The 22228-nt window shown below is 38.8% G+C and overlaps 1 pseudogene; it reads right to left on the bottom strand.

The window, feature by feature from the left end:
- Positions 1-2055: 2055 nt before the first annotated feature.
- The window catches only part of LOC132356629 (centrosomal protein of 78 kDa-like), a 27196-nt pseudogene continuing 7023 nt past the window's right edge, over positions 2056-22228 (bottom strand).

The raw sequence follows: 22228 nt of genomic DNA, 5'->3' as shown, positions 1-22228 counted from the left end.
CCTCTAGCTTTGTTTTTCTTTCTCAAGAATGTTTTGCCCATTCTGGTCTTTTGTAGTTACATACAAATTTTAGAATTTTTTGTTCTATTTCCATGAAATATGCCATCAGAATTTTGATAGGGATTGCATTGAATCTGTAGATTTCTTTGGGGCTACCTAAATGACATTTAAACATTTAAAATAGACATTTTAACAATACTAATTTTTCCAATCCATGAGCACAAAATAATTTTCCATTTATTTATGTCTTCTTCATTTTTTTCATCAGTGTCATAGTTTTCAGTGTACAGGTTTTTCACTTTCTTAGTTAAATTTATTTCTAGGTATTTTATTCTTTTTGATACAGTTGTAAATGGATCATTTTCCTAATTTCTCTTTCTGATAGTTTATTATTAGTGTATAGAAATTCCAGGGATTTCTGTATATTGATTTTGTATCCCATGACTTTATTGGATTTATTATTTCTAGCAGTATTTTTGGTAGAGCATTTACGATTTTCCCGATAGTATCATGTTATCTGCAAACAGTGAGAGTTTTACTTCTTCCTTCCTGATTGGGATGCCTTTTATTTCTTTTCCTTGCCCAATTGCTGTGGCTAGGACTTCTACCACCATGTGGAATAAAAGTGGCAAGAGTGGGCATCCCTCTCTTGGTCCTGATCTTAAGAGGAAAAACTTTCAGCTTTTCACTGTTGAGCATGGTATTAGCTGTGGCTTTGTCATACATGTCTTTTATTATGTTGAGGTACATTACTTCTATATCCGATTTTGTTGAGAGTTTTTTTTTTTAATCATAAATGGATATTGACTTTGACAAAGTCTTTTTTCTTTTTTTTGCATTTGAGATGATCATATGCTTTTTATCCTTCATTTTGTTAATGTGGTGTATGGATTGGTTCCTAAGGATGGTGTATTCTGATTGCCTACTGAAGTGCTTTGAGTAGGGATATCATTGTCTTTTATTTGAATCACAGCTTGTTATCCTAGCTTTCATCTTGCTATTAGAAGTTTCTGAGGGTGTTCTGGAATTAAAACAATACTGACTTATTTCGAATGTATTCTTCTATTTCTTTCACTTATCTTTTCCTTTTTTAATTCTAGAATAATTGCTTTCTGAAAGGAAAAATGTCATGGAGTATTGAGAGATGAAATTTTGATTATCGAATGATTTAGGTGGTATAATGCATATAAGAAATATTACTATATTAAAAATCTCTGGAGAGCCTTGTCAGCTTTTCTAGTCTTTATTCAAAACAAGGAAGAGAAAGGTCTTAAATGATCAAACTGAATCTCTCAGGGTGAATCATATCAATAAGAATATTTTTCTGTGTTGGAAGAAGATGTCACAGGCAGGAAAAAAATCTAGGTTGAAATAATACTGGAATGTAGAGATTAGGTGAAAAAGAGGCAAGATATTCTAATTTGTTTCATGCCATAAAATACTCTTCCATGATCAGAGGTCAGTCTGGCTCAGAGAGTAAATCTTATCTTGATGGTGAAATTCTAGTTATTGCCAAGTTACCCTACTAGCTCATAAGATGGTGCTAATTTAATGAGATAAATATTGATTTCCCATCATTACATTAACTTCACTCAACTGTATGATTGCAGAATTTGTCCTGACCTCAGGCCAACTGTTTGAAAACATTATAGTTTCTAGTGACCCAGGTAAGATTATGGGTTGAAAACAACCCAAGGAACTTTCCCAATAGGTCATGTTAACTAGAGTATTCACATCTGTTTGAGTTTCTGTTTCCTTATGTATGAGAAATATTTATTGGTCATTCTCTCCCACACTCCCCCACTCTTTTGACAAAATCCTTCACTCTCCCACCTCACTTTCCCCTTCCCTATACAGTACAGACTGGTATTCCAAACACTGACTATGACAAAACTTTTTAATCAGCAGGGATCTTTCAGGTTAGAAGTAGTAAAAATGACCTTTAGAAGTATAAATCTACATTATTAGAAGATGACAATTAATATTAGGAAGATGACAATTATTAGAAAATATTAGAAGATGACAATTAAACAAACCACTTAGGATTCTCTTGGCTGTAAGTAAGAGAAAGCTCCAATTTATTTAATGAGAAAATTTACTATCTCACAAAACAGGAAGGCTAGACATAGCAAAGTCTCCACGGTCGATGGAGTCACTAGTTCAAAGAAAAATATCAATTGTTCTGTCTCTCCAATCTTCTGTGCAAAGCATTAACTTTCTTCTAATGTTGTGCATCCTCATGGTTATAAAATGATGCCCAGAAGTAAATGGGTCAACATGCTTTCTTATTCCCATTCAATAGAAGCAAGAGAGAAGTGGTCCAAGCCTGGGGGAGAGCCTGGTTCATCTTAGGCAGGGGCCCACCCTTAGACCAATAAGAGTGGCTGGGTGAGATGCCTACTTCAACTGGTTGAATCAAAAGAATCAGGCTCCCTTCTGGAAGTGGGAGTGAGGAAGGTAGGAAAACAAAGTCAAATATCTGTTAGGAAGAACAAAGAAAAAATGGATATTAGATTGGCAGAAAACTATCACATAGGGCATTTGCTGGCAAAATACACAGTTATTCTAGTAATAAAAATACCTTAATTAAATTTTATTCACACCAATGGAAAGGACAGATCCATTCATTCACAAAATTCTTTATTGAACTCCTAGGGTGCCACACACTGTCCTATGGGTTCAGTACACATAAGTATATAAGGCAGTCCTCACTCTAAAGGAATTCATTCTGTGTCTGTTTTCGCAATTGAACATGGGTTCCTGTTTGCTTACCACTTGAGAAAACTGTTGTATTTGTCTAGGCAAGAAAGAATGAATGTCTAATGTGTAGTAGATATGGTGATGAAACATGTTTGAAAAATATTCAGGAAGAAAAATCCACAGCATTCGATGCCTGAAAAGATATGAAAGTAAAGGTAAATATGATTCCCATGTTTCTTTCTTGCTCAATGGTGATGCTGTAAACTGGGATAAAAACTATAGAAGAATGGGTCCGGTAGTATGGAAGGAATCAGGGTCAGAATTTTTTCCCCAATTCCCCTACAGACCTTATTATTGTAAATCTCCTTTGCATGCTTATATATTTGATTAACATGAAAAATAAAAACAAATGCTTAAATGCTTTATGCTATTACAAAAGTGCCCCAGTCCTCACACCCTCTATGATTTATAAAATGATTTTTGATTACACATAGGATATACAGATAATCCAAATGTTGTGGGCAGGAGGAGGTTAAAGGATTATTAATGTTAAAAGGATTTCTTCTGGGACAGTGATATTTGCTGTAAGTGAGGAAAGACACCTCCTTGGTCATTGCCTTGTATCTGTGAAAGGAAGAAACTATGGAGATGGAGAAATTGGAGACATCACAGAGACAGGGTGACTACTTTCTTGGGGCCCTTTGGTGAGGGGTGCTGGATATTTACCTGTTCTCTTTCAGTCCCCCAATTATCCTTTGATACTTTTTTGTAATCTGTTGTGGGAATCTACAAAATGTAGTTCTCAGATTCTTTACCAGTGGTTTTCTATTTAGTTTCACCAAGAGGCGATACTGGTAGGTGATTAGTAGATGGGAGATGGGGAGAAACTATAATTCTTTCTTGCTCTTTTTCTCTTCCTTCTACCTCTGTCTTTTTAACTTCTTGTTCTGGAGGAATCTCCTCCAAGTTCCTGTTCTGAGGCAGTAGCCTCTCTTTGCCTCTTTAGCTTCTCCCAGCCCTAGGGGTGGTGCCTATTTCCTGTGGCACCTAATTGCTGGGTTATCTCATCTTCTTCTATTTGATGCTTCCAGCTCTACAGCTGGATAGGAAGTGTTCAGCAAATGGAGAATAACTAACATACAGGTTTATGTAATCATTATTCCAACAACCTAATGAGGGATGACTGTACATGCTCATTGTAAAAGGCTGAAATATCAACTCTAATTGTTTAGTTAAAGCTACACACAATTTATTAACTATATAATTCTACTATTCTCAAATAATTTCTTCATTCTGAATTCCTAGTTTAAGGGCTCATGTAGACTATCTGGTCTGGAATAGCAACACCTAAACTTTAGCAGACCCCAAGCTATTCAGATAACATGCTGAAGTCTGTGAATGCAGTACTAACAGGAACTCATGTTACGAAATTACTTTCTAATAAGACTCTTCTACAAGAATGGTTTTCAAAAAAACTACAATTAATATCAGAAAAGCCAATGCCAAGATTTCACTTGTAACCATCTTCACCATTGTCATGATTACAGGTTGTGCTGTTGTCCTTCCTCTTCTCCTTTTCTGAACTTTTTTCCCCAACTCATGGCTGCAGGCTGATTCTCCATCCTCAGTGCCCAGGTCTTCCAGAGTGCCAGCAGGCTGTCCAAAGTCTCTTAAGGCATCAGTTCTCTGAGGTTTGTTTCTCTAAAGGATTATCTGGATTTTTATCAAAAATAAAACAATTTAAAAAACAAATTATGTCAGTAAATTACATTTAAGTAATATTCTTTAATTTTCAAAGGACATTTTAATATCTTATTATACACATCCCTGGGAAGCATGGTGAAGCATTTAGCAATAGGCATCACTGAAGGCTTTGGGGTAGGGGATGGCATGATAAGACCTGGAAGAGGCACCTGCCTGCAGGAAGATGCTGGAGTAGAGACATCAATGAGGACTCTCCTACCACAGTCCAGGTGAGTTAAAAACAGGGCCTGAACTAGAGTGGTGGGAGTGGGAATTGGAAGGAGAAAAGCAATGGCAGAAGCACTGTGGTGGTTGAAACTTTAGGACCTGGTGATGGATATGATAAGGAGGTAAGGGGGAAAAGGGTAGAATTTAAAGGCACCTATAGGAGTTCTGATCATTGGTGACTGGAAAAAAGCACTAAATTAGGAAGAGGAGCTGGCTGAGGGAAGGATGATGAAGAATTGGGTTTTAAACATAATTGAGTTTGAGATGCTTGGCAAGATGCTCAGGTGTGAATGTCTGGTGGACAGTTATAAATGAGCTATCAAAGGTTAGGGGAACATTTGAAGCTTGAGATGTAGATTTGAGGTTTATCTGCCTGAAATCAATTGTTTAAGTTCTGGGAAAGAATGAGACGGTTAAATACAGGTCTGTTATAGGGCACATGGGAGTCATTTCTAGGGAGAGTAGTCTGAAGGAAGTACTTGTGAAAGCTTTATCTGAACCGCATAAAATTAAAATCATATGTTCTCTTAGGTCTGCAATGGTTTCAAAAATAATAATAACACCTGGGTAATTACTAGAACTCTGCATACTTAATTTTGTACCAAATAAAATTTGTACCATACAAAGTTAATATTTTTACATCATGACATTAAAAGTAGTATTTATATGGCTCATGATATTTTTAGAAATTCTAAACATACTTCCTTTATGAATGTACAAGAAAAACTCAACCTATGTCAGGAATTTAGATTGTATAAAAACTTAGATGGGTCCTCTCCAAAAAACCTAGTTACTCAGAAGAAAAAAAGATATCAACATAGCATTTCTGTCTTATCACTTAGCCAAGTACAGAGCCAAGTACAGGTATGTGACTATGGTCATGTGCAAAGCAACATTTGAGGAGAGGTAGAAAGATGTAGAGTGTAAATGACCCTCCTCTCATCCCTACCCCATGCCTGAAATGCTACTGTTTACTTAACACATGATTCCCTTTTCAGCATTTTCTCAACCCTGGCACTATTGACATTTTGGGCTGAGTAGTTCTTTTGGGGGCCTAGCTGTGCATTGTAGGATTTTAGCAACATTCCTGGGCTCTACAATCTGCATGCCAGTAGTACCCCCTCCCCCAGTTGTTTTCAAAATTGTCTCCAGACATTACCAAATGTCCAGTTGGGGGCAAAATTAACCTGGGCTGAGAACCCAGGTTTCCTCACTTCCTTGAAGGTAAATGGCATTATGAGCTGTCATCAGTCTCTTTGTGCAGGAAGGACCAAAAAGAACAGAATTGGCTTAGGTTATGGGAAGATTGAACAAATGACACTGGTGCCTCAGGGAGACTTCACAGAGGCATCTTACAGAGAAGGTAAAAGGAGAAAGGGTCAGGATGGCTGTGGTTGACAAGAGAACTTCCCAGGATGACTGTTGGATGACAAGAGAACAACTGCGTTGTTTGCCAAGGATGTGTGCTGTATTGGGACATTAATGTGATGTGGCTCACTGCTAGCTGGTTCACCCTGTGTCATATTTATAGACAGTGTTGCATTGTGTGTGGTGGATGTTATGAGCTACCTTCATATAACCTTAGCTTTCTGTGTGTAGATTGGTGGGAATTTCTTGGCTCATTTGGGTGGCATTTTTTAATTGAAGCACAAATAGTGGTATACTGCAGAGATTGGGATTACACCAGTAAGAACTGGACTGTCTGGTTTTCAAATCTCAGCCCTGCCACTTAACAATTATGCCATACTTGTGCTTAATTACCATGTCTGTGAAATGGAGGAACTAATTGTACCTACTTCTCAGTACTGCTTGGGCTACCATAACAGAATACCACAGGCTGAGTGACTTGAATAAGTGTGATAGTGTGATTTATAATATGAAATATATATTTGGTCTCTGTCCCATTTCTGGCACAGAGCTCCTAAAACACTTGGAATTTTCTGTGATGAGAGCAATAATAGGTGTCTTTTGTTATGTTAATGAGGTGGCTTTTGGGAAACACCTAAGGATGAGGGCTGGTTGCCAGGAAAGCCAACCACTGATTAGAGGACTGGAATTTTCAACTTCTCTCCAGGAAGGGGAGAGGGGCTGGAGGTTGAATCAATTGCCAACAGCTGATGATTTAATCAATCAAGTGTACGTAATGAAGCCTTCATAAACACCCAACATACAGGGTTCAGAGAGCTTCCAGGTTGGTGAACATGAGGAGATTCAGGGAGAGTGGTGCACCTGGAGGGGGCATGGAATCTCCTTGCTCTTTCTCCATACTTTGCCCAGTACATGTGTCCTACCTGGTGGTTCCTGAGTTATATCCTTTTATAATAAACTGATAATCCAGTAAGTAAAGTGTTTCTCTGAGTTCTGTGAACTGCTCTAGCAAACTAATCAATCCCAAAGAGGGGGTCCTACGATCTATAGCCAGTTGGCCAAAAGCATGGGAGATAACCTGGATTCGCGATTGGCATCTGAAGGGGGGAGAACAGTCTTGTAAGGGCTGAGCCCTTAAACTGTGGGATATGACTCTATTTCCAGGTAGATAGTGTCAGAAATTAGTTGAATTGTAGGACACTCAGCTGGTGTAGAAGAATAGCTTGGTGTGGGGAAAAAAACCCCACACATTGGAATTGATGTGAGAATGTTGGTTGGAGCCAGAACTGGAAACAGAAATTTCCCCACAGTTCTAGAGGCTGGAAGTTTCAGATCAAGGTCCATCTGGCAGGGTTGGTTTCCAGTGAGGGCTCTTTTCCTGGCTTACAGGCAGCCACCTTCTCACTATGTCCTCACATGGTCTCTCCTTGGTGCATGCACATGCAGAGTGTGCCCTCTGGTGTCCCTTTCTATAAGGCCACTAGTCCTATTGGATCAGCGTTCTACCATTACAAACTCCTTTATCCTTAATTACTTTCTTAGAGGCCTCATCTCCAAGCCAGATGAGTCAGGAACTGAATGGCTTCTCTTAAACATTCTCAGACACAATTCTGAGAATCTTGACTCTGATAAGGGGAGGGATGTATCTTCTGGAAGAAGGAAATAAATGTTAGGGTAGGAAAGGGGAGAGCTTTGAGGATTAATTTACCTTAGTTGATCCTAAGTCTCTTAATACATCAGATAAATCTTTTTGATAAGAAACAAATGCATTCTGTTTTCTTCTATGACATTCATGTTTTCTCCAGGAACAAACAAGCTTGGAAGAGTTCTGTTATTTGAAATACAGAAAACCAGATGGGTGTCCCAAAAATCTCTTGAACAAGTAGATATCCTTGGTTGCAAACCTTTTCTATCCAATTCAGGACACAAGGTGGTATGACTTGATGACTAAAGAAAACCCACTCAAAAATGTCCCTGGGGCCTAGCATAGGATTGGAAATAATTCCATCAGTAGCTTATCTTTTTGTTCCTGTCACAAAAGCCTGAAAATTCTCCTGGGTCCAGCTTTAAGTCCCTAAAAACTTTATGCAAATTGAAATTTCCTCCCTGATTGAGTCATTGGAGCTGCTCAAGAACCTGTGGCCCTCTGAAGATGAAGTTGGGAAAGGACAGAGGGGATGTATCTGCAGGAGGCTAGGTTTGCCAGCTTCACAATTTACTTAGGGAAGTTGGCCAGTTTTGCTTCTCTTTTCCCCCTAAAGAAGAGCAACCATTCAAGGCACTTGAATTTTTAGAGCGGTTTTGGATGCAAACTCGCAAGATTCTGACCAAGGCCACATGTTTGTGCCCAATTACAAATTCATGGGAAGGCTCTCCCCACTGCTCTGGGGGTACTTTTGAAGAATTTAAGGAGCAGGTCCTCTCCAGAACTGAGGGTTACCACATGGCTCTCAGTTTCCCTACCTTGGCAACCAACAAGATTGTCCAGGTCACTTCAAATTATACTAGGGGCAGAGAAATCTTATCAGATAAGCTTGTCCAAGGGTCATCTAATTCCCTGAGGAATGTAACCTTGTTTGACTAATTGTTTACAGTTAATTATGGTCCAGACAGTTTACAACTCTGTCACTCTAGGTAGACATATTTTAGGTTGATTCAGATTTTGGGGCACTCTAATCAGCACAGAGGTCACCCAGCATAATATCATTGAGGTTCTCTCATCTTTGGGGCTATGTAGCTAGAGAAGCATTTAGTGATCCTCAAGTGGATTGAAAGAGCTAATGTTCTTTCAAGTGCCCGCCCGCCCCCCACAAAGGAAGACTCCAGGAAGAAGTTGTTTAAATGAGAACCACACCAGCATCCTAATGTTGGGGTTGGGGCCAAGGCTGATGACTGCTGGAAATGCCACACTATATCAACACACGTCAACTTACACCCCTCCCCACCAAATGACAAACAACAACAAAACCTTCGAGATGGATATACCATTATCATTCCCATTTTATAGATGACAAAACTGACACAAAAGTAACTTGTCCAAACCCACACAACCTGGAGTGGGGAGCCAGGATTTGAATCCAGACAGTGTGGTGCCAGAGTCTGTGCCTGTGGCCAGAGCTTCCTAAGGCATGGTGCTCGTATACTATAAGCATCTTCATTGCTCTTCCCCTTTCATACTCTGCTCAGCAAACGTGAAAAGGAAGAGGACAAGGAGTTTGGGGCTCTCTTCTTGGTTCCTGGCAGGAGCAGTTGTCCTCACTTTCGTAGGATCACTCCTGCACAATTCACCACTAACAAGTGAGAGGAAAGCAGGGGGAATTTCTGTGGAGCTCAAAGGAACAAGTTGTCCAAGGAGTGGCTCCATCTGGAAGTGTCTTAAACACTTTGCGGGGGAAAGGTAGTTGTCTTATGGAGTAATGATAACTAGAGGACTGTGTTATTGGTACCATAGGTTAGTCTGTCTATTCACGGTGAAGGGTCCTACCTTTTCCATCTGTCCTGTGGGGACTCCACTGACTTCCTCTGTATTCTAAGCATCCTGTCATGATGGAGGGCTCTCACAGGTCTGTTATTCCAGCCCCCAGTTTATGCTCCAACTTCAGAACATTTTCAGCTTTTGTCCTTCTAAGTTAAATAAGCTATATCAGTGAAAATACATACTTATTTGCATTAATATGGATATATGTTTTATGACATTACCTCCTATTTTTATATATTGATGTATAATATTCAGAGACAATATTTCTATAAAATTCCTGAACCAGATATGGAAGGTATTATACTTTCCTAACTGACAGGTGGTAAGGAAAAATATCCTCTAAATCTCTCCCATCCTTCTTATAATTCCTCACAAACTCACTGCCATTTTTATCATTTCAACTGTATAAGGATCTACATTGGAGTCAACATAAAAAAGAAGAAATGAAAATAAGAGGTAAGAAAGAGTGTATTGTGTATTCACCAGAATGACTACGTTGGAATCCCAGTTCTGGGGACTTCCCTGGTGGTGCAGTGGTTAAGACTCTGCACTCTCAATACAGGCGGCCTGGGTTCGATCTCTGGTCAGGGAACTAGATCCCACATGCACGTCACAACTAAGAGTTCACATGCCACAACTAAGGAGCCTGCGTGCTGCAACTAAGGAGCCGCCTGCTGCAACTAAGAGCCAGTGCAACCAAATAAATAAATATTAAAAAAAAAAAAAGTATCCCAGTTCTACACTTAGCTTGTGAACTGGGCAAGCTACTTAACTTATTGGTGTCTCAGTTTCCTCATTGTAACATGTGAAGATATTAATAGTACTTCTTAGCCTAAAAAAGTTTTTTTGTTTTTGTTTTTTTTTTTCAGACAAGGGGCACTTCTGTAAATCTTTATAGAGTTTCTGTGAGGGTTAGCTAAGTTAATAGATGTGAAGCAGTTAGAATGGTGCCTAGAGCATATTATTGTTACTTGAATAGAGGATGAAAAGTACTACTACATGATGCAGATATAGGTATATACCTAGAACAGCTATAATGCACTAAAGAAAACAAGTAATAAGTGAGTTTAGTAAAACAATCAAATCCAAACTAAATCTCACAAATTAAACAATTATAAGAAAAAAATTGTTCTTATAATTCAGCAGTAAGCAGTGCTATGGATGGAATTGTGTTCCTCCCGTATCCTTATGTTGAAGTGCTAACCTCCAGTACCTAAAAATGTGGAGGTGGCTTTGGGACTGGGTAATGGATAGAGGCAAGAAGAGTTTTGAGGTGTATGTTTAAAAAAGACTGGGTTGCTTTGAAGAGACTCTTGGTAGAAATATGGGCGTTAAAAGTGCTTTTGGTGAGATCTCTGACACTGGAAGGAAGATGATTCTTTTTATAAAGTGGCAAAAAACTTGACTGAATTCTATTCTATAGTTTGGTGGAAGTGTTGACAGAAAAAAAGAATACACAACCTATATTTGTAGTGAGGTGGATGGACCTTGAGTCTGTCATACAGAGTGAAGTAAGTCAGAAAGAGAAAAACAAATACCATATGCTAACACATATATATGGAATCTAAAAAAAAAAAAAAGGTTCTGAAGAATCTAGGAGCAGGACAGGAATAAAGACACAGACGTAGAGAATGGACTTGAGGACACGGGAGAGGGGGAAGGGTAAGCTGGGACGAAGTGAGAGAGTGGTATGGACATATATACACTACCAAACGTAAAATAGATAGCTAGTGGGAAGCAGCTGCATAGCACAGGGAGATCAGCTCGGTGCTTTGTGACCACCTAGAGGGGTGGGATAGGGAGGGTGGGAGGGAGACTCAAGAGGGAGGAGATATGGGGATATATGTATACATATAGCTGATTCACTTTGTTATACAGCGGAAACTAACACACCATTGTAAAGCAATTATACTCCAATAAAGATGTTAAAAAAAAAAAGAATACACAACCTAAAAGTTGAGAGTTATGATTTGGCGGACAAAACTGAGCACTTAAGCCTGGAACATAGCCTCTCAGATAGCTGCAAGGGACTGATCCAAAGACATAAAGAGGAGGCAGGATATACAAGTAGTCGGAACATCAAAAGATTACTGTTTTTTTTTTCTTTAACATCTTTATTTACCTCAGAATGTGTCTGTATTTGGAGACAGGGCATTTAAAGAGACAATTAAGGTAAAAAGAGGTCATATGAGTAGTGTAATCCAATACAGCATAATAAGCCAATAGTGATAATAATAATAATAAATTATATAAATAATAATTTATAAGTATATAGTAGTATTATATTTTATTATTATAATAAAATATATTACTAATAATAATATAAATAATAATAATCCACTACAGCATTCTTATAAGAAGAAGAGATTAGGAAACAGACAACACAGAGACTGTATGAGGACACAGGGAGAAGACAGCCATCTGCAACCCAGGTGGAGAGGCCTCAGAAGAAATCAAACCTGTCAACACCTTGATCTTGGACTTTTAGCCTCAAGAACTGTGAGAACATTAATTTCCATTGTTTAAGCCACTCAGCCTGTGGTATTTTGCCCTAGCAGACTGATACAACCAGTTAGAAAATATAATGGGAAACTACCATTTAAATAGGCTCCACTCTGAATTGTCAGAGAAATACTCTTGAAAGCAAAAAGCATGACCTCTCCTTAATCTGGGGCCTCACATGTCCACTTGGGAGACTCAGTACTTCTTTGTGGGCCTCCCACTTTCACATTGTTATTCCAAATCTGTCTGCTTCGGGAACTGCTATTCTATAAACACCTCCTTTCTGGAAGACAGCCTTGCCTCACATTTGCAGAATTAAAAGGTCCATGTAGGGGGATTTCTCAGAGTAAAGGATAAAGCTACCCCAATGGGAGTACTGGAATCTCAGCATTTAGGGAGATGGTGGGGAAGAAAAGACAACAACAATGAAGAGTTTGCTTTAGGAATGCAAGCACTGCCTTTCACCAGTAGCGGTTTCATGCATCTTGGAATTTGAGTTTTATACAAGCATTTGGTCAAAGTAGCAGCAGGCACCTCATGGCCTGATGGGCTGTGCAATAAGTTGAATGAATTTCAGCCCCCAGACTGCACTGTGCAAAAATATAGCATCTCTTTATTTTCTATAAAGGAAAAACCAAGTCCAAAGATTGAAAAAGCAGGCAAGCACTGAGCTTATTTACTTGCTATACAAAGAAACTCACATGCCTGAGTAATTTGCCAAGTGGTTCTCTGGGGGAAATAAATCAGGAGGTTTTGTTTTGTTTTGTTTTTTTATGGCTAGGAAGGAGAATTTAGTAGTGACTATATGAATCAAATATTAACACTTTCAGGTTGGATAGGGCCAAATCATTACACAAGTTTTTTTGTTTGTTTGTTTGTTTTTATCTTGTTGGTTACAAAAAGTCCCACTGTTCATTGGTCAAAAAAGGGTCTTTGATTACATCCAATGAGGCTCTGGTGTAGTGGCTAGGTCAGGTTTTTTAGCTTTGGTTAGAGATCACAGTTGCTTATTAATGTTGGTTAGTTAGAACAAAATCTCAAAACACACAACATTCATTTTAATATCTCCTAGGGGATTGATGCTGCAAGTGGAAAGTTCTTCATTTACACTCTCATTTACCCTGGCCAGTGAGAAATGTGAGCACAGTCATTCTTGGCACTTGGCTTCCCCTTGGTTTTGTGCTGCAGTTTCAGAGTTTCATCCAGGGTGAAGGTGTTAACTATGCAAGATAGGGGAGAGTCCTCTGGTCACTGGCCATCTGTCCTCACAGCTACCACTGAGAAAGACATCCATTGTCCCTGTTGGCATTTCTTCCTCAGAATCAGAACTCTTTCTTCTACTTCATGCTCCAGATTCAATGAGGTTCTGACATGAGGGGAGAACTCAGAGTTCTTAGTTATTGATCAACGTGGTCATTAAGTCATTCAAAATTCATTCCTCCCTCTCTCAACTAGGATAATCTTTCATCTAAGGTCTTTCAATTCACACTCTTTAAGTGCAAACCAGTATGGCTTCCTTCACTTATCCCCTTACAAGATATACTTAATGTTTGTGCATAATATTATAATTATAATATTTAATGATCTAATAATTTTAATATTTATAAATTTATTTATTTATTTATTTTTGGCTGTGTTGGGTCTTCGTTTCTGTGTGAGGGCTTTCTCCAGTTGCGGCGAGCGGGGGCCACTCTTCATCGCGGTGCGCGGGCCTATCACTGTCGCGGCCTCTCTTGTTGCAGAGCACAGGCTCCAGACGCGCAAGCTCAGTAGTTGTGGCTCACGGGCTTAGTTGCTCCACGGCATGTGGGATCCTCCCAGACCAGGGCTCGAACCCGTGTCCCCTGCATTGGCAGGCGGATTCCCAACCACTGCGCCACCAGGGAAGCCCTAATTTTAATATTTAAATAAAATATTTAGGGCATAATTGACTCCATGATTTCTTAGTTGGTTGCCCAAACTCTTTCCTTCCCCATCAATAGCTTCTAAATGATTACTAAACAACCAGTTAACGCTTTGGTAAGAATTGGTTTATAGGTTGTGAATAAAAATTGTTGCCTGCCATATCAGCAAACAAAGGACGCTGCAGCCATCAAGCCATCAGCAACCGCTGCCCTCAATGGTGGACCCTGAGGGAACTCAGGATGGGGAAGAACAGGATACTGGCCTTAGATAGCTAAGGTGTATATCAAAGGAATGGTTTCAAGGAGCCCAGACTCTTGCATCTTCCCATACATAGAAAAGTACTAAATTTATAACTTGAGATGTCTGGTTTTCTTTAATTAACAGTAATCCTTTTTTTAAAAAAATTTTTATTGGAGTATAGTTGATTTACAATGTTGTGTTAGTTTCTGGTGTACAGCAGAGTGAACCAGTTATACATATACATATATCCACTCTTTTTCTTTTAGAATCTAATTTTTTAGATTCTTTTCCCATATAGGTCATTACAGAGTATTGAGTAGAGTTCCCTGTGCTATACAGCAAGCTTTTATTAGTTATCTATTTTATATAGATTTAGGTGTATATGTCAATCCCAATCTCCCAATTTATCCCTCCCCTGCCCCCAGCCTTATCTCCTGGTGACCATAAGTTTGTTTTCTACATCCATGGTTCTACTTCTGTCTTGTAAATAAGTTCATTGTATTTTTTTTTTTAGATTCCCCATATAAGCGATATCATATGATATTTGTCTTTCTGTATCTGACTTACTTCACTCAGCATGACAGTCGCTATGTTGCAAATGTTGTTGCAAATGGCATTATTTTGTTCTTTTTTATGGCCGAGTAATATCCCATTGCATATATACACCACATCTTCTTTATCCATTCCTCTCTTGATGGACATTTAGGTTGCTTCATGTCCTGGCTATTGTAAATAGTGCTGCAATGAACACTGGGGTGCATGTGCTTTTTGAATTATGGTTTTCTCTGGGTATATGCCCAGGAGTGGGATTGCTGGGTCAAATGGTAGCTCTATTTTTAGTTTTCTAAGGAACCTCCATACTGTTCTCCATAGTGGTTGTACCAATTTACATTCCTACCAACAGAACCCAAGAGGGTTCCCTTTTCTCCACACCCTCTCCAGCATTTATTGTTTGTAGATTTTTTGATGATGGCCATTCTGACCAGTGTGAGGTGATACCTCATTGTAGTTTTTATTTGCATTTCTCTAATAATTAGTGATGGATTAAAGATCTAAATGTAAGGCTGGACACTATAAAAATCTTAGAGGAAAACATAGGCAGAACACACTTTGACATAAATAGCAGCAAGATATTTTTAGATCCACCTCCTAGAGTAATGAAAATAAAAACAAAAATAAACAAATGGGATCCAATTAAACTTAAAAGCATTTGCATAGCAAAGGAAGCCATAAACAAAACAAAAAGATGACCCTCAGAATGGGAGAAAATATTTGCAAATAAAGCAACCAACAAGGGATTAATATCCAAGATATACAAACAGCCCATGTAGCTCAATATCAAAAAAAGAAATAATACAATCAAAAAATGGAAAGAAGGGGGAGGAACCAAGATGGTGGAGCAGAAGGACGTGCTCTCACTCCCTCCTGCGAGAGCACCGGAATCAAGACTAGTTGCTGGAAATCATCGACAGGAGGACACTGGAACTCGCCAAAAGGGATACCCCACATCCAAAGACAAAGGAGAAGCCACAATGAGACGGTAGGAGGGGCACAATCACAGTAAAATCAAATCCAATAACTGGTGGGTGGGTGACTCACAGACTGGCGAACACTTATACCACAGAAGTCCACCCACAGGAGTGAAGGTTCTGAGTCCCACGTCAGGCTTCCCAACCTGGGGGTCCAGCAACGGGAGGAGGAATTCCTAGAGAATCAGACTTTGAAGGCTAGTGGGAATTGATTGCAGGACTTCGACAGGACTGGGGGAAACACAGACTCCACTCTTGGAGGGCACACACAAAGTAGTGTGCACATCAGGACCCATGGGAAGGAGCAGTGACCCCAGGTGAGATTGAACCAGACCTACCTGCTAGTGTTGGAGGGTCTCCTGCAGAGGCAGGGGGTGGCTCTGTTTCACCATGGGGACAAGGACACTGGCAGTAGAAGTTCAGGGAAGTACTCCTTGGTATGAGCCCTTCCAGAGTCTGTCATTAGCCCCACCAAAGAACACAGGTAGGCTCCAGTGTTGGGTTGCCTCAGGCCAAACAACCAACAGGGAGGGAACCCAGCCCCACACAAAAACAGTCAAGTGGATTAAAGTTTTACTGAGCTCTGCCCACCAGAGCAACAGTCAGCTCTACCCACCACCAGTCCCTCCCATCAAGCCTCTTAGATAGCCTCATCCACCAGAGGGCAGACAGCAGAAGCAAGAAAAACTACAATCCTGCAGCCTGTGGAACAAAAACCACATTCACAGAAAGATAGACAAGATGAAAAGGCAGATGGCTATATACCAGATGAAGGAACAAGCCAAACCCCAGAAAAACAACTCAATGAAGTGGAGATAGGCAACCTTCCAGAAAAAGAATTCAGAATAATGATAGTGAAGATGATCCAGGACCTCGGAAAAACAATGGAGGCAAAGATCGAGAAGACGCAAGAAATGTTTAACAAAGACCTAGAAGAATTAAAGAACAAACAAACAGAGATGAACAATACAATAACTGAAATGAAAACTACACTAGAAAGAATCAATAGCAGAATAACTGAGGCAGAAGAACGGATAAGTGACCTGGAAGACAGAATGGTGGAATTCACTGCTGTGGAACAGAATAAAGAAAAAAGAATGAAGAGAAATGAAGACAGCCTAAGAGACCTCTGGGACAACATTAAACGCAACAACATCCGCATTATAGGGGTCCCAGAAGGAGAAGAGAGAGAGAAAGGACCCGAGAAAATATTTGAAGAGATTATAGTCGAAAACTTCCCTAACATGGGAAAGGAAATAGCCACCCAAATCCAGGAAGTGCAGCGAGTCCCACACAGGATAAATCCAAGGAAAAACAGGCCGAGACACATAGTAATCAAATTGGCAAAAATTAAAAACAAAGAAAAATTATTGAAAACAGCAAGGGAAAAACGACAAATAACATACAAGGGAATTCCCACAAGGTTAACAGCTGATTTCTCAGCAGAGACTCTACAAGCCAGAAGGGAGTGGCATGATATACTTAAAGTGATGAAACGGAAAAATGAACAACCAAGATTACTCTACCCGGCAAGGATCTCATTCAGATTCGATGGAGAAATCAAAAGCTTTACAGACAAGCAAAAGCTAAGAGAATTCAGCATCACCAAACCAGCTCTACAACAAATGTTAAAGGAACTTCTCTAAGTGGGAAACACAAGAGAAGAAAAGGACCTACAAAAACAAACCCAAAACAATTAAGAAAATGGTCATAGGAACATACATATCAATAATTACCTTAACCGTGAATGGATTAAATGCTCCAACCAAAAGACACAGGCTTGCTGAATGGATACAAAAACAAGACCCATATATATGCTGTCTACAAGAGACCCACTTCAGACCTAGGGACACATACAGACTGAAAGTGAGGGGATGGAAAAAGATATTCCATGCAAATGGAAATCAAAAGAAAGTTGGAGTAGCTATACTCATATCAGATAAAATACATTTAAAATAAAGAATGTTACAAGAGACAAGGAAGGACACTACATAATGATCAAGGGATCAATCCAAGAAGAAGATAGAACAATTATAAATGTATATGCACCCAACATAGGAGCACCTCAACACATAAGGCAACTGCTAACAGCTATAAAAGAGGAAATCGACAGTAACACAATAATAGTGGGGGACTTTAACACCTCACTTACACCAATGGACAGACCATCCAAAATGAAAATAAATAAGGAAACAGAAGCTTTAAATGACACAATAGACCAGATAGATTTAATTGACATTTATAGGACACTCCATCCAAAAACAGCAGATTACACTTTCTTCTCAAGTGCGCATGGAACATTCTCCAGGATACATCATATCTTGGGTCACAAATCAAGCCTCAGTAAATTTAAGAAAATTGAAATCATATCAAGCATCTTTTCTGACCACAACGCTGTGAGATTAGAAATGAATTACAGGGAAAAAAACGTAAAAAACACAAACACATGGAGGCTAAACAATACGTTACTAAATAACCAAGAGATCACTGAAGAAATCAAAGAGGAAATCAAAAATACCTAGAGACAAATGACAATGAAAACACGACGATCCAAAACTATGAGATGCAGCAAAAGCAGTTCTAAGTGGCAAGTTTATAGCTATACAAGCCTACCTCAAGAAACAAGAAAAATCTCAAGTAAACAATATAACCTTACACCTAAAGGAATTAGAGAAAGAACAAAAAAAACCCCAAAGTTAGCAGAAGGAAAGAAATCATAAAGATCAGAGCAGAAATAAATGAAATAGAAACAAAGAAAACAATAGCAAAGATCAATAAAACTAAAAGCTAGTTCTTTGAGAAGATAAACAAAATTGATAAACCATTAGCCAGACTCATCAAGAAAAAGAGGGAGAGGACTCAAATCAATAAAATTAAACATGAAAAAGGAGAAGTTACAACAGACACCACAGAAATACAAAGCATCCTAAGAGACTACTACAAGCAACTCTATGCCAATAAAATGGACAACCTGGAGGAAATGGACAAATTCTTAGAAAGGTATAACCTTCCAAGACTGAACCAGGAAGAAACAGAAAATACGAAGAGACCAATCACAAGTAATGAAATTGAAACTGTGATCAAAAATCTTCCAACAAACAAAAGTCCAGGACCAGATGGCTTCACAGGTGAATTCTATCAAACATTTAGAGAAGAGCTAATACCCATCCTTCTTAAACTCTTCCAAAAAATGGCAGAGGAAGGAACACTCCCAAACTCATTCTATGAGGCCACCATCACCCTGATCCCAAAACCAGACAAAGATACTACAAAGAGAGAAAATTACAGACCAATATCACTGATGAATATAGATGCAAAAATCCTCAACAAAATACTAGCAAACAGAATCCAACAACACATTAAAAGGATCATACACCACGATCAAGTGGGATTTATCCCAGGGATGCAAGGATTCTTCAATATACGCAAATCAATCAATGGGATAAACCATATTAACAAATTGAAGAATAAAAACCATATGATCATCTCAATAGAGGCAGAAAAAGCTTTTGACGAAATTCAACACCCATTTATGATAAAAACTCTCCAGAAAGTGGGCATAGAGGGAACCTACCTCAACATAATAAAGGCCATATACAACAAACCCACAGCAAACATCATTCTCAATGGTGAAAAACTGAAAGCGTTTCCTCTAAGATCAGGAACGAGACAAGGATGTCCACTCTCACCACTATTATTCAACATAGTTTTGGAAGTCCTAGCCACGGCAATCAGAAAAGAAAAAGAAATAAAAGGAATACAAGTTGGAAAAGAAGAAGTAAAACTGTCACTGTTTGCAGATGACGTGATACTATACATAGAGAATCCTAAAAATGCCACCAGAAAACTACTAGAGCTAATCAATGAATTTGGTAAAGTTGCAGGATACAAAATTAATGCACAGAAATCTCTTGCATTCCTGTATTCCTGTACACTAATGATGAAAAATCTGAAAGAGAAATTATGGAAATACTCCCATTTACCACTGCAACAAAAAGAATAAAATACCTAGGAATAAACCTGCCTAGGGAGACAAAAGACCTGTATGCAGAAAACTATAAGACACTGATGAAAGGAATTAAAGATGATACCAACAGATGGAGAGATATACCATGTTCTTGGATTGGAAGAATCAATATTGTGAAAATGACTATACTACCCAAAGCAATCTACAGATTCAATGCAATCCCTATCAAATTACCAATGGCATTTTTTACAGAACTAGAACAAATCATCTTAAAATGTGTATGGAGACACAAAAGACCCCGAAGAGCCAAAGCAGTCTTGACAGAAAAAAACGAAGCTGGAGGAATCAGACTCCCTGACTTCAGACTATACTACAAAGCTACAGTAATCAAGACAATATGGTACTGGCACAAAAACAGAAACATCGATCAATGGAACAAGATAGAAAGCCCAGAGATAAACCCACGCACCTATGGTCAACTAATCTATGACAAAGGAGGCAAAGATAGACAATGGAGAAAAGACAGTCTCTTCAATAAGTGATGCTGGGAAAACTGGACAGCTACATGTAAAAGAATGAAATTAGAACACTCCCTAACACCAGACACAAAAATAAACTCAAAATGGATTTGAGACCTAAATGTAAGACCGGACACTATAAAACTCTTAGAGGAAAACATAGGAAGAACACTCTTTGACATAAATCACAGCAAGACCTTTTTTGATCCACCTCCTAGAGTAATGTAAATAAAGACAAAAATACACAAATGGGACCTAATGAAACTTCAAAGCTTTTGAACAGCAAAGGAAACCATAAACAAGACGAAAAGACAACCCTCCGAATGGGAGAAAATATTCGCAAACGAATCAACGGACAAAGGATTAATCTCCAAAATATATAAACAGCTCATGCAGCTCAATATTAAAGAAACAAACACCCCAATCCAAAAATGGGCAGAAGACCTAAACAGACATTTCTCCAAAGAAGACCTACAGATGGCCAAGAAGCACATGAAAAGATGCTCAACATCACTAATTATTAGAGAAATGCAAATCAAAACTACAATGAGGTATCACCTCACACCAGTTAGAATGGGCATCATCAGAAAATCTACAAACAACAAATGCTGGAGAGGGTGTGGAGAAAAGGGAACCCTCTTGCACTGTTGGTGGGAATGTAAATTGATACAGCCACTATGGAGAACAGTATGGAGGTTCCTTAAAAAACTAAAAATAAAATTACCATATGATCCAGCAATCCCACTACTGGGCATATACCCAGAGAAAACCATAATTCAAAAAGACACATGCACCCCAATGTTCACTGCAGCGCTATTTACAAGAGCCAGGGCAGGGAAGCAACCTAAATGCCCATCGACAGACGAATGGATAAAGAAGTTGTGGTACATATATACAATGGAATATTACTCAGCCATAAAAAGGAACGAAATTGAGTCATTTGTTGAGATGTGGATGGATCTAGAGACTGTCATACAGAGTGAAGTAAGTCAGAAAGAGAAAAACAAATATTGTATATTCACGCATGTATGTGGAACCTAGAAAAATGGTACAGATGAACCGGTTTGCAGGGCAGAAGTTGAGACACAGATGTAGAGAACAAACGTATGGACACCAAGGGGGGAAAACCACGGTGGCGTGGGGATGGTGGTGTGCTGAATTGGGTGATTGGGATTGACATGTATACACTGATGTGTATAAAACTGATGACTAATAAGAACCTGCAGTATAAAAAAAAAAAAGTCTTAAAAATATGTCACACTTAGTCATTCCACTTCTAGGACCTTATTCTACAGAAGTAATCCCAGTGGACACAGAGACGTATATACAACGTATTCACATTGTTTCTCACAGGGAAAAGCAAACTGTGTAAATCTAATTGCAAAGAATTGATTAAACTATGGGACATCAATATGATGGAATACTACATCATACATCATTAAGTGAAAAAAGCAGGAATATGAAACAGCAAGTATACTACAATTCTATTTTTGTAATCCCTAAGCGTACAAATATATTTATAGAAAAATAAAAGACTGAAAGTGTATGCACCAAAATGAACAGTGATTATGTCTGGGTATTAAGATTATAGGTAATTGTTCTCTTGTTACTCTGTATTTTCTATAAAGAATGTATGCAACTCTTAGAGACAGATTAAAAGCAAAATAAAAGTTATCAGTAAAATGAGGATTTTAAAAAAATCCTACCACAACAGTATCATGCCAAAAGCTAAGCATATATCATATTAAAAATTCAATATTTTCAATTTTAGAATTTACCTCTAAGCCATAAATCCTCACTAAGAGATTCTGCCAAAGCACTTGCACCCAGGTCACCAATGAGCGTGTTGCAGTTCAGAGTGATGCGCCTCAAACCAGCCATACAGTCAAGCTCAGGTCTCCTGGAACGAAGACTCTCAGCCCAGGTTTCTTCATGCCTTCTGGTAGTCTGATACTTCAAAGATTTAATGGGATGAAATTAAGATGCTTGAAGAAGGAAACAGGGTGTGCCTACTGAGTATGGTTTATTATGTCAGAGATTTACACACACA

The sequence above is a fragment of the Balaenoptera ricei genome, chromosome 21 (assembly GCF_028023285.1).
Source record: "Balaenoptera ricei isolate mBalRic1 chromosome 21, mBalRic1.hap2, whole genome shotgun sequence".
Lineage (NCBI taxonomy): Eukaryota > Metazoa > Chordata > Mammalia > Artiodactyla > Balaenopteridae > Balaenoptera > Balaenoptera ricei.
This window is presented reverse-complemented; position numbering and strand designations above follow the sequence as displayed.